Source organism: Mercurialis annua, linkage group LG8, assembly GCF_937616625.2.
Source record: "Mercurialis annua linkage group LG8, ddMerAnnu1.2, whole genome shotgun sequence".
Classification (NCBI taxonomy): Eukaryota; Viridiplantae; Streptophyta; class Magnoliopsida; order Malpighiales; family Euphorbiaceae; genus Mercurialis; species Mercurialis annua.
In genome coordinates, this window is record NC_065577.1 from 19,913,854 (window position 1) to 19,923,587 (window position 9,734).

General features: G+C 35.4%; 2 long non-coding RNA genes across 2 annotated transcripts; both read right to left on the minus strand.

The window, feature by feature from the left end:
- Positions 1 to 380: 380 nt before the first annotated feature.
- LOC130014928 (uncharacterized) lies at positions 381 to 2,953 on the minus strand. The gene is made up of 4 exons (XR_008789725.1): positions 2,827 to 2,953; positions 2,660 to 2,736; positions 1,832 to 1,912; positions 381 to 746 (listed from the first exon to the last, which is right to left on the minus strand). It is a non-coding gene; the product is annotated as an uncharacterized LOC130014928 (long non-coding RNA).
- Positions 2,954 to 8,134: 5,181 nt separating this feature from the next.
- Positions 8,135 to 9,492, minus strand: LOC126660951 (uncharacterized). The gene is made up of 3 exons (XR_007635473.2): positions 9,335 to 9,492; positions 9,168 to 9,244; positions 8,135 to 8,421 (listed from the first exon to the last, which is right to left on the minus strand). It is a non-coding gene; the product is annotated as an uncharacterized LOC126660951 (long non-coding RNA).
- Positions 9,493 to 9,734: the final 242 nt, after the last annotated feature.

The following is a 9,734-nucleotide window of genomic DNA, read 5'->3' on the forward strand; positions in this document are numbered from 1 at the left end:
TTTAAATGTTTGGCTTAAATTGCTAAAAATGTGAAACGTTTGTAAACGTTTGGGTTAAATTGCGAAAATGAGGAAACGTTTGGATTTGTTTCGTAACGTTTGTAAACATTTAGCTGAAATCGCTAAAATGGTGAAACGTTTTGATTTGTTTTGTAACGTTTGTAAACGTTTCGCTTGAATTGCCAAAAAGGTGAAACATTTGGATTTGTTTCGTAACGTTTGTAAACGTTTGGCTTCGATCACAAAAAATTTGCAAACGTTTGGCTTATATGTCACAACCCGAAATCTCGAGTCGAGACCGGCGCTAGGGAATGGGAATGGTAGTTCCGAAACCCGTAGCAAGCTTAAAATTCACAAAAAAAAAACTTTTTCGCAAAACATCAATCATACATTGGTATTATAGCGGAAGCATATACGTATACACATCTTTATACACTAGTAACTTATTGACACAAAATACTTGGGCTTACTGTTTCCATATCATATACGTACTAGCCTGATACATACTAGTGTTCAAAATCATATCATCATGGTTATTCACCTTCCGTGTACAAAACATATATAACTACGAAGACATCAAATGAGAACCGACGTTGTATCAAAATGTTGTACTAGACTACAACTCTGGTCAGACAAGAAACTACTGCAGCAACTACGGAAGTCTGGACTGCACACGTCAAGATTTACTTCCGATCAAAGAATGGACTTCTAGCCAAGTCCATAGTCTAGGTACCTGAAAGCAAACACTGTGGGGGGGTCAGCTTTGAGCTGAGTGAGATATACGTTACTCACCCTATTATCAAAATAGCATCGCCTTTTTAAAACCGTTTTGTGCAAATATAAACTTTTTATATACATATACTTTCAAACAATTCAAATGGCAAATAGGAAGTTCAAACAAGTCTTAATCTTAGACTTATATCGCTCTAGGTATTTACCTAGTCTTAGCGAAAGTATTTCCTTTTCTATCCATCACAAATTCTGGGCTAATCACCAGACACAAAGTCTAGGAATCAATCAACCAGACACAAATACAAAATGCCCGAGATAATTGAACAGAGCTCACACCACACAGCTTCACAAAACTTCCCCGCCATACTAAATATACACATTCATAAGCATTCCAAGTAACTAAAATATAGCTCAAGCGGTGATACATTCAACATAAACAAACACCATAACAAACGTAGTAGTCCAATGTTCAATTCAAACCAAACATATTCATACATTTCCAATCAACATCAAGCTTACAAAAAGATATTCAATTATGCGCATAATTCATATGTTGGCCCAAATCGCCATATAGGCAACCAACATATTGTTATTGGCCTGAATCGCCATTTAGGCAACCAATAACTAAATTATCACAATGTTGGCCCAAATCGCCGTATAGGCAACCAACATTACGTTTTTGGCCCGAATCGCCTTTTAGGCAACCAATAACTCATTCTCACGTCGTTGGCCCAAATCGCCATTTTAGGCAACCAACGACTATTATCAATTCTCAATAATTATTCAAATATAAGCATAAAGCAATATAAACAATACAATGCAAGATAAACCATTCGAAAAACAATTAAGTCGTATTCAAACGACACAAACCAATACAATCAACTCAAGCCAATACAAACAATCCAAGTCAAACAATACAAATCAACCCATATACAAAACAACCAATCCAATCCATATACAAACAATCCAAACAATTCAATCCGAAACCATCCAATCCAACAATCCAAACAATACACATTTGCGATGCGTTCAAGTACTATTCATATAGTATATAACATAATTTTTAATACGATAATGCGAGTAAGTAAAATATACTCACTTCTTGCTTATCCAAAATTGTCGTTAGTTATAGCGTAAGCTCCCTGAGCTTCTTGTCATCTATTAGGTTGCCTTGTCGAACCTAGGAAAAATCATACATATCTCGAGTGAGATTCTAACTCAATAGATGCTTAGACTCGAGATAAACAAATTGCATAACTTGTCGCATTATTTACCCTGTAGTCGACTCTGTTTTCTAATCGTAAAATAATCCGACCTCTAAACAAAACTAACATTCTTAATGTTCAGAATGTCCTCTACAAGTTTTATTTGGGTCTTGGACTAATACTAGCACCCGAAGGTGTCGGAAACTAGACCTTAACTTATTAACTTGGGCTGTCCAGAAAATCAGAACTGTTACGCGCGACGTAATATTCTGATCTGTTTGGGACACTTAGAGGCCGAATCTGTAGAAATTTAAACCTAGACATATTTAGACGACACTCTTAAGTTTCTGTACCAACAAACGGAACTTAATTAGGAACTACATAGGCTGAGATATAACCCTCTGAACAAGGCTGTTTTGCAGGGCAGATTTCTGCAATATTTATCTAACTGTCATACATTCAAACTTAACTCAATTATATTTTAATTCAGCATATTCATCATCATTCTAAGGCCTATAGCACATCAATACTCATATATCAATGGCTTAGGTCCTTGGCCGAATCCTTCATCCATTGCCTATTCAAAATTTCCAACTATACAACACATATTGACTTAGGCAATTCATTAAACACTTAATACTCATGACTATAACCAAATCCATATTCTAAGACATCACTTAAATACTTCCATCAAAGACTCAATGATTTCAGATTTTCCTTACCCTTGATGGTTCCTCGAAGCCTATTGATATTAGCCTCCAAATCATTATGAGAATCCTTCTCACAAGCTCAATATCATCTATAAACATCAAACATCACAAAACCTCAACTTAATCACTAAAACCGAAATAATTCAGCTGAAACCCTAACCAAAATCACTCATACTTACCTCAAATTGAATTCATAATCCAGTAGAGAATCCTTTTCTCGTTCCGTGGCCGCGAGAATCGCTCAATTCCGTTCAGAAACGAGAGAGATATGACAATTTGAAGGTTTGATGTATTTGGGGAGGAACACATACGGGTTTCTTCTTATTTCAGCAAAAGAAATGTGTTCTTGGCTGATTTAAGCTTAATTTCTTTGTTTTTATCTTCATGGAAAACATCCCTCTTTGATCCTTAATTTGCCACCTCCTTATTTCGCAATCCGTAACTTTTCTTTCGTCCAATTTAGTCCGTTGAACGCTAAATCTTTTAGGTCCGATCAATTCCATATTATTTATTTCTAAGTAAATAATATTAATCCCCTACCTTATAATTCCACTCTCCGATAATGTATTTCGGAAATTTTAGCAAAACGCTCAAATTCCATTTTTGGGCTAAAGTGTACTTTTAGCCACTTTCTCTTATATACCTTCTTAATCTTATTCCATTCCTCTTATGGAATATTATTATTGAAATTTTAATACTTGGCCTAAATTTCATAATTTAGGACTTGTGGCACAGTCCAATTATCATATCACATTCAGGGTTATTACATTCACCCCACCTTATAATGAATTCGTCCTCGAATTCAAATCTTTGCCACTTCCTTAAAATAAACATATATGAGTATTTCCTTCGCATACTCAATTGACTTTTCATATACACTCTTTTATTAGGCGTTCCTTCTCCTTATGACACTTCTCCATATATAACTTGAATAACTATCTTTTTTATCAAAGTACTTGACTTATCTTATGACAATCACTAATATCTTCATTAAGATGATTAGTCTTGTTGCTACATCTTTTCGTATCTTACTCTTAAGCCTTTAGTCTTCCTTATGATCTATTTCGTTGTGAACTTATTAGTTCACACGTAGTTACTTCGCATACGAACTCCGTAATGATAGGATAATAATTGTTGTCGCGTTGGGAATTTACTCCCATTGTATTAACTTCTTGCCTTACTAGGCTCCTATCTTTTCACTTCGTATCGCCTATATTCCTTTATTCTTTATCTATTACTTGTGGATATAACTTTGACTTACCAATTCAAATTACCTTAACTTGTCCAAAGTTGGCTTTTTCTAGCTTTCTTTGGTTATTCAAACCGCTTATTCAAAAGCGTTTTTTTAGCAAACAACGTTGACATTCTTATAGTTAACAATGTTGTCTACGACTTCCATTCAAACTTCGGGTTGTCAACAATACCCGGAAGTGTCGAGAACTGTCCCATAAGTCGCTTCCCTGGGTTAACCTTAGAGTTGTAGAATTTCTTATGTAGACTGTTGTTTGAGGCTATAGACTAAGCATTCACACATTCTTTTCCTGAAATAAATTCAGAATCCTTATACCTTATCTTCTTGTATACAACTTTCATTTATAGTCGAACTACTTTCGACATCTCCTTCATCTCATAAACTATCCTCTTAGTCTTTTCCAACTATGCTTGCCGGAGTTGGCTTAACGAGGTCCTTTACTTCTTTTAATATTTGTGATGAACTATTATTTCATAATAGTCTCATCGACTTCCCTCAGATTGTCTCTCGAGGTCTTAACTCGTAATCCTAACTTTTATTCGTTAGGTTATACTACTTCTCGATGAATCTCTATTTTCTTCTTATCTCATACTAGATCGTGTATACGTTTATCTTTTCCTTTCACGCTTTTATTGCGCTACTCTGATTAACCATTTACTAATTGTTGTCTTTACAGTTAGATGTATACGATCTTCATCAGATATCCTTGTTGATATCTTATGGTATATAGGAATACCTTTCTCTTTATATTATCGCATCCTTCATGGCTTTCTAGCGTTGAATTCCATGAAGTTTAATGCTTATCAAGCATTACGCACTATATGCTGCGTCCATCTTTCGTGTCGTACTTCTTATCTCTCGATCTTTTAACTTTGATCATCCATATCAGATTGATAACCTTTTTACCATTGTGCGATGTATTCCTTTCCCTTCTCCTTATTTCTATGTTTCTTGATCATCTTACACTTCTCATCTCGATATTTCTAATATCGACTATCGATAGGAGGTTTAACTTCTCCCTTCTCGAATCAATCAACAAATTGCATTCTCGCTCGTGCGCGCACCCTTATATTCGACTCTTACTGATGTTTGTTCTAAGGGTGAGGTCCATCTTAAATTTATATCAAATCCTTCCACTTGGTTCTCTTGGTCTGTGGCTATTCCGAAATCATTTCGTCATATCTTACTTCCTTACTTTTTATGTTAGGTGTCTTTCCATTAGACTATCTTATCACGATCTACTGCCTTTCTCGTTTACTCTTTATAGAGTACTAAGCGTTCTACGCGTATTACTCAATACTTCTTATCATCACATGGTCTTTCCATGGCCCGTACTCTTTTCGGATCTTTTATCTTTCCTTTCTTTACTCTTTATACTTTCCATTTCAAACCCCCATCTCATACTTAGGTAAGCTCCAATCGTAGGTTTCTTACTAACAATTCTTGTGTCTTGCATCGATTAGTTTGATTGTATATTATTATCATTAGGGCTCAATTCTTATACTGAGGTACATTTTATCACATATGTTCATTCTTGGTTATCAAGAATCTTTTTGTTTAATTGTCGCAGGGCTTTACATCTGGGTTTCTTACAAAACAAATACATTTTAAACATTCTTGGTATTGCTGATCGATCAGTCTTTCAATCTTTTTTTTTTCAAACCATTCGAAATATCAGTACAATGTAGCTCAGAGTGATGACACCTCTCATCACTAAAGAGTTGCTCGATAAAATCACGTTTCTTTCACTACTTGTGAAGATATGATGCATGATGTTTTTGAAAATCATCTTTTATATGCGTTGCTTAACGTGATCATGACATATCATATGCGAGGTCTGAGCACAATTGCACTGTTTAAAATCATGGGATTTTCTCTTTTTGAAAATCACAGTAAGTCCCTCCAGATTACCCACTTCGCGACATTAACGGCTTTTCATTATTCTTTATTGGGTTTTATAATAGTTTTGATATTGGACTTATCGTTGTCCTTTAACACTTATCAAAGTGTTTTATAACTAATGCTATTCTTTTATCATTGCTAACCGAATCTTTCGTTTTCCCCGTTTCGATACTCATTCATCTCTATTGTTCACTATCCCGATCACATTTTGATATCTTGTAGCCCTTAGGCTTACGGATCTATCTTTCATAGCCTTCTTCCTTTTTATCTCGTTTACCATCCTCGTGGTAAATCAAAACGTAATATAGGGGATTACGTTCCACGCCATATGTTCATAATGTATTTTTATGCGTTCTTTGTTCAATTCCTATACTAGCATCTATGTATAGGATAAAGCTATGTGCGCGGGTTTCTCAATCCAATACTTTAAGCTTTCATCTCATCAATGCACTTCTTATCAATTAATCACATAACAAACAATCAATGCAAACATATCAATCATATATGCACCTATGGCATATAAACATGCTAATCATATAAGCATGTATGGCACACAACACAAAATCAGGTCATACCTGATTGTGCGTAACTAGACTCGCCCCTTTCTCGAGTTATGATGCCACGTTCGTGTTTTTCAGCTCGTCTACTATTACTTCTACCTCTTTACACGAGTATAGGGTTATGCCAAGTACTACTGGCATAATCCTTAAGCACATGTATATGTTATCGAAATGTACTACGCATCCTCGCCTCAACCATATACTTCATGAAAAGCACACAACATCTCGCAAATCGATCGATCAACCTTAGTAAAAACAATCAATCAATGACAATCAGACTCAGGTGCGACTTTTTTTTTTATAGCTGCAGTAGTTCCTAGGTAACCTTATAGCAAAACCTAGGGTCAAAAAAATACTTATCATAGACTGGCAGTGATATCAATCTCCCCCAAACCATATTAGCAGTAGTAACTGGACTAACTGCTCTGATACCAACTTTGTCACGACCCAAAATCTCGAGTCGAGACCGGCGCTAGGGAATGGGAATGGTAGTTCCAAAACCCGTAGCAAGCCTAAAATTCACAAAAAATAACTTTTTCGCAAAACATCAATCATACATTGGTATTATAGCGGAAGCATATACGTATACACATCTTTATACACTAGTAACTTATTGACACAAAATACTTGGGCTTACTGTTTCTGTATCATATACGTACTAGCCTGATACATATTAGTGTTCAAAATCATATCATCATGGTTATTCACCTTCCGTGTACAAAACATATATAACTACGAAGACAGCAAATTAGAACCGACGTTGTATCAAAATGTTGGTCAGGCAAGAAACTACTGCAGCAACTACGGAAGTCTGGACTGCACACGTCAAGATTTACTTCCGATCAAAGAATGGACTTCTGGCCAAGTCCATAGTCTAGGTACCTGAAAGCAAACATTGTGGGGGGGTCAGCTTTGAGCTGAGTGAGATATACGTTACTCACCCTATTATCAAAATAGCATCGCCTTTTTAAAAACGTTTTGTGCAAATATAAACTTTTTATATACATATACTTTCAAACAATTCAAATGGCAAATAGGAAGTTCAAACAAGTCTTAATCTTAGACTTATATCGCTCTAGGTATTTACCTAGTCTTAGCGAAAGTATTTCCTTTTCTATCCATCACAAATTCTGGGCTAATCACCAGACACAAAGTCTAGGAATCAATCAACCAGACACAAATACAAAATGCCCGAGATAATTCAACCGAGCTCACACCAAACAGCTTCACAAAACTTCCCCGCCATACTAAATATACACATTCATAAGCATTCCAAGTAACTAAAATACAGCTCAAGCGATGATACATTCAACATAAACAAACACCATAACAAACGTAGTAGTCCAATGTTCAATTCAAACCAAACATATTCACACATTTCCAATCAACATCAAGCTTACAGAAAGATATTCAATTATGCGCATAATTCATATGTTGGCCCAAATCGCCATATAGGCAACCAACATATTGTTATTGGCCCGAATCGCCATTTAGGCAACCAATAACTAAATTATCACAATGTTGGCCCAAATCGCCATATAGGCAACCAATATTACGTTTTTGTCCCGAATCGCCTTTTAGGCAACCAATAACTCATTCTCACATCGTTGGCCCAAATCGCCATTTTAGGCAACCAACGACTATTATCAATTCTCAATAATTATTCAATTATAAGCATAAAGCAATATAAACAATAAAATGCAAGATGAACCATTCGAAAAACAATTAAGTCGTATTCAAACGACACAAACCAATCCAATCAACTCAAGCCAATACAAACAATCCAAGTCAAACAATACAAATCAACCCATATACAAAACAACCAATCCAATCCATATACAAACAATCCAAACAATTCAATCCAAAACCATCCAATCCAACAATCCAAACAATACACATTTGCGATGCATTCAAGTACTATTCATATAGTAAATAACATAATTTTTAATACGATAATGCGAGTAAGTAAAATATACTCACTTCTTGCTTATCCAAAATTCTCGTTAGTTATAGCTTAGCTCCCTGAGCTTCTTGTCAGCTATTAGGTTGCCTTGTCGAACCTAGGAAAAATCATACATATCTCGAGTGAGATTCTAACTCAATAGATGCTTAGACTCGAGATAAACAAATTGCATAACTTGTCGCATTATTTACCCCGTAGTCGACTCTGTTTTCTAATCGTTAAATAATCCGACCTCTAAACAAAACTAGCATTCTTAAAGTTCAGAATGTCCCTACAAGTTTCATTTGGGTCTTGGACTAATACTAGCACCCGAAGGTGTCGGAAACTAGACCTTAACTTATTAACATGGGCTGTCCAGAAAATAAGAACTGTTACGCGCGACGTAATATTCTGATCTGTTTGGGCCACTTAGAGGCCGAATCTGTAGAAACTTAAACCTAGACATATTTAGACGACACTCTTAAGTTTCTGTACCAACAAACGGACCTTAATTAGGAGCTACATAGCCTGAGATATAACCCTCTGAACAAGGCTGTTTTGCAGGGCAGATTTCTGCAATATTTATCTAACTTTTATACATTCAAACTTAACTCAATTCTATTTTAATTCAGCATATTCATCATCATTCTAAGGCCTAGAACACATCAATACTCATATATCAATGGCTTAGGTCCTTGGCCGAACCCTTCATCCATTTCCTATTCAAAATTACCAACTATGCAACACATATTGACTTAGGCAATTCATTAAACACTTAATACTCATGACTATAACCAAATCCATATTCTAAGACATCACTTAAATACTTCCATCAAAGACTCAATGATTTCAGATTTTCCTTACCCTTGATGGTTCCTCAAAGCCTATTGATATTAGCCTCCAAATCATTATGAGAATCCTTCTCACAAGCTCAATATCATCTATAAACATCAAACATCACAAAACCTCAACTTAATCACTAAAACCGAAATAATTCAGCTGAAACCCTAACCAAAACCACTCATACTTACCTCAAATTGAATTCATAATCCAGTAGAGAATCCTTTTCTCGTTCCGTGGCCGCGAGAATCGCTCAATTCCGTTAAGAAACGAGAGAGATATGACAATTTGAAGGTTTGATGTATTTGGGGAGGAACACATACGGGTTTCTTCTTATTTCAGCAAAAGAAATGTGTTCTTTGCTGATATAAGCTTAATTTCTTTGTTTTTATCTTTATGGCAAAAATCCCTCTTTGATCCTTAATCTGCCACCTCCTTACTTCACAATCCGTATCTTTTCTTTCGTCCAATTTAGTCTGTTGAACGCTAAATCTTTTAGGTCCGATCAATTCCATATTATTATTTCTAAGTAAATAATATTAATCCCCTACCTTATAATTCCACTCTCCGATAATGTATTTCGAAAATTTT